Source organism: Momordica charantia (genome assembly GCF_013281855.1).
Source record: "Momordica charantia cultivar OHB3-1 chromosome 6 unlocalized genomic scaffold, Mcharantia_2.0 BLBB01000006.1, whole genome shotgun sequence".
NCBI lineage: Eukaryota > Viridiplantae > Streptophyta > Magnoliopsida > Cucurbitales > Cucurbitaceae > Momordica > Momordica charantia.
This window is the reverse complement of record NW_028275164.1, coordinates 21208846-21215916: the sequence shown is the minus strand read 5'-3', so window position 1 is coordinate 21215916 and position 7071 is coordinate 21208846.

The window sequence follows — 7071 nt, the reverse complement described above, 5'->3', positions numbered from 1 at the left end:
TGGTTTGACCAGCAATGGGGCCGAGCCGAGGTAAGCTTTACGTTGTTTGAAAGCTTCCTTGCACTCTGGAGTCCATTCAAATGGTCATTTCTTGCATAAAAGCTTGAAAAGAGGAAGACATTTATCAGTTGACCTAGAGACGAATCTATTCAAGGCGACAATTTGCCCATTGAGGCACTGTAACTGCTTGAGACTTTTCGGTGCTTGCATCTCGAGCACGACTCGGATCTTCTCGAGATTGGCCTCTATTCCTTGGTTATTCACCATAAAGCCAAGGAATTTTCTAGAAGAAACACCAAAAGCACATTTAGCTGGGTTGAGTTTCATTTGGTACTTTCGTACCACCTCTAATGTTTCAGTCAAGTTGGCCAAGTGCAACCGGGACTATTTGCTTTTGACTAGCATGTCGTTCACATATACCTCCATATTGTGTCCAATCTTGTTGGCAAACATTTTGTTTACCATCCTTTCATAAGTGGAGCCTGCATTTTTTAGGCCAAATGGTATGACCTTGTAGAAATACAGGCCTTGGTTCGTTATGAAAGAGGTGTGAACTTGGTCAAGCTCGTACATCTTGATTTGTTTGTATCCGGAGTAAGCGTCCATGAAGGTGAGTAGCTCGTGCCCAACTGTAGCATTTATGAGCTGATCAATCCTCGGAAGTGGGAAGTAGTCTTTAGGTTATGTCTTGTTTAAATTAGTAATATCTACACACATTCTCCACTTTCTGTTGGATTTTTTAACTAAGACTACGCTAGAGAGCCATTCAGGATACAAAACTTTTTTTATGTATTCAGCTTTCAATAATTTGTTCACCTTCTCAATAATTACATCTCTTCTCTTTATTTATAAGTCTTTTTTTATGTTTCACACGTCATAATGATGGATCAATGTTGAGGCGACGCACCATTACTTTGGGGTCAATGTCAGGCATGTCCTCATGAGACCACGAGAAGACATTTGCATTGGCCCTCAGAAATTTGATCAGCTCGTCCCGGTCAGTGGCCTCCAGCTTGGTGCCAATGCTAACTTACTTTTCGGGGTTGAGCAAAGGAACAAGCTCCAACTCTTCTACCGGTGTGGCATGCTCTAGGTAGAATTCACTAGGTAGGTCGGTTGTCTTAGCAATGACACAGATAGTCAACCCCTTAAGCGTCGCAACATAGCACTAACCGAGCTTTTTGCTTACTTTAGACAATACCAACTCCATTCGAAGTAGGATACTTTATCGCTTGGTGAACTTCTGAGGGTATGGCCTAGAATGCGTGGATTACCGGCCTACCAAATATAGCATTGTAGGCTGACCTGCCATCGACCACCACGAAATCGACCATTATAGTGACCTGGGTGTCACCCTAGCCATTTGTAATTGGGAGATCAATGCAACGATCTGGTGTGACTGTCTCCCCACCGAATCCAACTAAGAGGGTTAGACTCTTCTTCAACTGCGTCCTGGTCCACCTAAAGGTTGCGTAGGTAGTTAGGGACAAGATATTTGCAGTTACTCCTCCATCAATGAGCACCCTTCTGACCTAGACATGGTCGATCATGGGAGAGATCACCAAGGCGTCATTATAAAGAAAATGGACACCTACCAGGTCGAAATCAGAGAATGAGATTGGGTAGGTCGGATTCTCCGGATGTGTGGCACAAACATTGTGCCTTGCCTCCATTGCAAGCTCCTTCCTCTTATTCCCTAATTGGCCCTCACTCGGGCCTCGAAGATAGTACTGATGACTGTAGGTCGATCATCCCTCCGAGGCGGTGTCCTTGAACGTCACCCGTCATCTTTCTTCTCTGAAGAGTTCGATCTGGGCTTGCCAACAAACTTCTTAAAGTAACCATCTTGAATGAGGTCTTCAATCTGGCACTTTAGCTCAAAACAGCTCGAGGTATCATGGTCGTGGTCCCTATGGAATCAACAGTACCTCCCTTTGTCCCGTTTGCCTAGGTCTCCTCTAAGCTTTCCAGGGCGCTTAAGGAGCTTCTTCATCCTAGTTTCCTCGATGTTGGTGAGGATCTCAAAGATTGGGATAGTTTTTGGGGTACATCAACGCTCGTAAGGTCGACCTCGATTTGAGTATAAATGTCAGTAATCGCGACGGCCTTGCAAGGATTGTGATGCAGGACCTTTGTCTTTGGACTTAGAGTTTGTATTGCCCTTTTTATGGCGGTTTGATTTTTTCTAGTCAAACTTCTTCTCTGTCCGATCTGTTTTGGTCCAGAGCAACTTTTGACCGTCAATAACTTTTTTTGCCTTTTGCAAGACCTCGACAAATGTAGTGGGTGATTTCTCACCCAGTTTAATAGTTAAGACTTCGTCTGTTAAACTAGTGAGGAAGTAACACATGGCAGAGTCATTCGAGCAGTAAGTGACCTTCAGTTGTTCCTCTTGGAACCTGGTCACGTACTCTCGCAATGTCTTGCCTTCCTTTCGGCGAATGGTGGCGATATGAGTTGTTGTCTTTTTCTCATAGTGCTGAGAGGAGAACTGGTGCATGAACTCCCTTCTCAGTTGGTCATAGGTCGAGATCGACCTAGGGGAACCTTCTGTACCAGAGCCGAGCGTTCCCCGCTAAGGTAATTTATAATGCTCGGCATTTGATCACGTTGGTCGCAGCCTGAAAATGAGGCCTTCAAAGACCTCAACGTAATCTTTTGGGTCCTTAGACTCGTCATATGGCTTCATGGCGGGTGTTTTGAACTTGGTTGGAATCAGGGCCTCGAGAATGTTCGAGGTGAATGGTGATTCGCCCGGCTCACCATCATCGAATAAATTGTCTTTACACTGCTCCTTTAGAGCCTCAACCTAAGCATTAAACTTACTCTTCATCAGGTCAAACTTTTCCCTTGTAATCACTCCCTGATGCGCGACCGGAGTGAATTGGGATTGAGCTTTGTCGTTTGGAATTTTTTGCGAGCAACTTAGGGAGACGTCCACGCCCCCAAAGGCGGAGTTCTTCCCCTTCTTGTCTGCAAGATACTTTCACAGGTCACCCTCCTAGCGACTATAGTCAACTCCATCATCGATAGGGGCATTGTTATCAACCGAGTGTTGATTATTGTCATGGTCATCGGCCTGCAAAGGCCATTCCTGATCATCTTCCTAGTTTTATGAATGAGAACCATACCTGTTAGCTTGTAGGAGATTATTGTAGGACTCCTCCATCATCCGGACTCTTGTCTGCATATCATCCAACTCGAGCTGGAGTGCGGCCAGAACATCAGGATCTACTTCACGGGAAGACTTATGGGTAGTCTTTTAGGATGCTCCTCCTCATGCTCGGTGGGTAGTCTGACTCTGGCGTGGATGAGTGAGAGGAAGCGGTGGGTGAACGTTGCCGGAGGGGGGGGAGATTGCCCCTGTAGTTGGTCCTGAAGGGATCGGATCCCGCAGTGGAAGCGTGCGACCGCATGTGCTTCGATCTTGTTTTAGAATTACAATGAAGAAAAGACATAAGCATGAATAAAAGGAAGTTAGTGAAACATACCTAAGACACTTCTTCAATGTGGACACTAACGCCAACAAAATACCTTCCTTGCTATCTTCTGGATGTCAAGAACTCGGTTTGTTGGAACCGTCTTATAATTGAGAGGGAGATCGAGAGATCGAGAGAGAGATTTCTCATTGGAGTTTTAGAAACTCAACAATCGTGGACAGGGTAACAGTGAAAATGGGAGAACCTCCATTTTTATAAGGGAGGAAGAATGGTGGGGAAGTCACAACTTCCCCACTCACCACCTGTGGGAAGTCGAAAACCTCCCCCACTCCCCACCATAATCGAGGTTTTTCCTCCCATTTTTCTTTTCTTTGTTTTTCCTTCTTTTTTTCTTTTTACTTTAATTAAAACCATTTTAATAAAAATAATAATTAATTATATCAAATTTAATTAATTATATAAAAATAATTATTAATTTAATTTAATTTAATCTAATTTAATTTAACCAAATTAATATCACATTAATTTAATTAAATCATATTTTACTAAATTAAACTTTAATTAATCAACTATATTAGAATCAAATTCTAATATTCATCTCTCTCATAATTTTGAATCCAATTTAAAAATCAACTTTATATTATAATATATCAATGTACATTATATTAATTGCATCTCATATAATTAACTTTAATTCCCTTTAACAAATTTGAACCATTCAAATTCTTTTCAAGACTAAATGTTCTTAACCATCATTTACGAGCTAGCAACCACCTAAGACCTATAGATCGGAATCTCCAACGATACAAAATTAATTGATTAAACTCATTTAACCATATTAATCAACATTCGTTAACTATCGGTCACTCCACTAAAGACCACAACTGCACTCTTCTCACTGTAGAATATTATGTGTCCATAGACTTTGACCATTGACGGTAAGTCAATCGTCACGAGTGTTCGTAACCACATATGGGTCAAATTACCAATTTACCCACGTGTTACATCTTGTACCTTAAGTACCACTAATCCTCTAATGAACAACCCGGTTATGGTCCAACTAATAACTGGAAGTCCCTCTCGAGCCAGTGAGAGGGTGGGGCCCCTTGTTCAAATCCCGGAGTCAGCACTTAAGAGAACACTCATCTACTTACCCTAAAGTCGGGAAAGATTGAATTCCATCTTGTGTAGTTATGTTCCCAGCTCCCCACTCGGTCTCGTCCCCAAAATGGTAGGAATATTGAGTCAGCGACTCGGGCTACTCTCACCCATACAAATCAAAAGACAAGCCCTAACAAGCAGGAGTCCATAACTCACTCATAATTGAGATCGAGTTACCTGGTCATCCTATTGAAATATTAATCTATTAGCTAACGGTGTTACAGCTAAAGATTAATTATTTCGTGGTCCGGTCTTATACAAACTCATTGTATATGATACCCCCATTCGCATGTCTCCACACGAACGGCCTGGATCAAGTCATTTGTAACTATTACAAACTGGGTCGTATCCATCGTGTTAACAGGATAAGGTACCCAACCTTATCCATATACTATTGACCTTTTAGGTTACTACTGGAATATTATCCACCTGTATATTGAATATATACCGTATATATATACACTGTATATCAAATATATACGTTGTATATTAAATATATACTATATATGTTATATATAGTTCTAATTACATGACATAACCTCGGATGTTACTTTATTGGATTTGGGTCATTAATAACAATTTGTTGAATGAATATTTGTTTTATGTTTACAAACAACGAGTTTAGGGCATAAAACCCAACCGGTCTTCCACATTCTTTGAATTCACCTCGCGCTGGAGGCCGGGGTCGCCATTATCATTACGACGACTTGGATGGCTTGAACCAGTGGAAACAGCAGGGTGTACCATCTTCGTTCTCTAAAGTAGGAATGACTTCAGCGTCCTTTCCCACAAGCGACGCCAAATGTTTATGTGAAAAGCTTATCGAGGTCTAACCTGGTTAAAGAGCTGACTAGCCTCAACAAGGAATAACCTGCATAAGCGGGCAAACTCTTCGACGCTCAAGTCAGTAAGCAGCTCGGACTCAATATAAAGTTCGAGATAGAATTCGATACCTATTGTAACGCCTCGAGTCCCTCAGGTTAGTTAGTCTCGAATCAGGAGATTTTTCATTTAATTTTAAATTGATCGTTAATTAAATTTATCGATTGTTAATTAAATTTATCTATATTATCGGGCTCTAACCTCCAATTTAAATTATTATTTACCGGACTCCGTGTGGTGGGTCTTGTTTAAGAGGGGATGAATTTCTTATCTTTTGGGCTTGGACTTGTTGGGCCTCCATTGGGTTAATTTGGTTTTAAAACAAAGGGAAAAAGAAAACAAGAAAAGAAAAAAGGGGTTTCATCTTCTTGTCCTCCTTATTCCTTTTGCCCTAGCTGTCACACCCACCCCCCTTCGAACCTTCTTCTCCAGCGAAGCAGCAACGGCATGGCTCCCCCGACGACGACGGCGATTTGTCCCCGGTGGTAGCAGCCCAGATCCAGCGAGATCTCACGGTTGTGGCGTTTCCCCGACGGCGGCGCGACCACAAATCGACGTGAAGCGACTTCCAACGGCGACCCGGCGTACAGCTCCTCCGACAGCGTTGTCTTCAGATCCGGCGACATCCAGCAGGTCGCGCGACTCGTCCTCCGGTGTTTCTGCGTGCAAGGTCGAGCGGTCCTCCGCAAATGGCAGGTCCGACGAGAGGCACGCGGGTTCTGTAGCAAATCCGGCGATACCCAGCAGCGGCGCGTTTTCCCGACGTCCCAGCGATCTGCAGCTGTGGCGGCGCGTTCCCCGGTGGTCTGCAACAAACCAGCACCGCTCCTCCTCGCGGCGGCACACGGCGGCGGGTCAGATCCGTGGCGGCGCACGGCGAACGGGTTGTTACAGCGGCGAACCGGCGGGATCTGTGCATTACAGCAGTGTTTAGAACGTTTGGCGGTGACCCACATCCGTTCGAAGCTCGATTTAGGCTACCCACACCTTGGCAAGCTAGATCTAGGTGACCCACATTTATACGAAGTCGGTTTTGGTGGTAATGCGTCATTCGAACCCTTTAGAGTTGATTTCGAAGGCTAAATAGCGTACGTAACGTGCTGTATTTTCCGTTTTGGTGTGCTTAGGTGTGAGGTCGACGCAAAAACTTAAGGGCGCGGTTGTGAGTAAGTACACAAGGGGTGTGTGCGTGCGTTAATGTATGCTAAATGGTCTCTAACGTGCTGATTTTGTAGCGTTTTATGCAAATTCTATTACGTCATTGTGCTAAATAATTCTCGTTGTGTTAGTCGATATACTTGGAGTTGTGTTGGATGTTTGTCGATGAAAATGGTGAGATTTCTGCTTTGTTAAACTGTTGAGTATTGTTGTGGTAATGTGGGTTGCCTGGATATGCATGAATTGTTCGGCATGTTTTGTAAGTTATTATACTTATTAATGCTTGTTAAATAATGATGTTGGATATTAAGCATGATTGGGTTATTATCTCACTATTAGAAAAGTTGTCTATGTTGTGGAAGCATGCTGAATTGTATTTGTGAGTTGAAAGATGCAGGGGTAATGGCTTAAGAAAGTGTACAGTAAGACT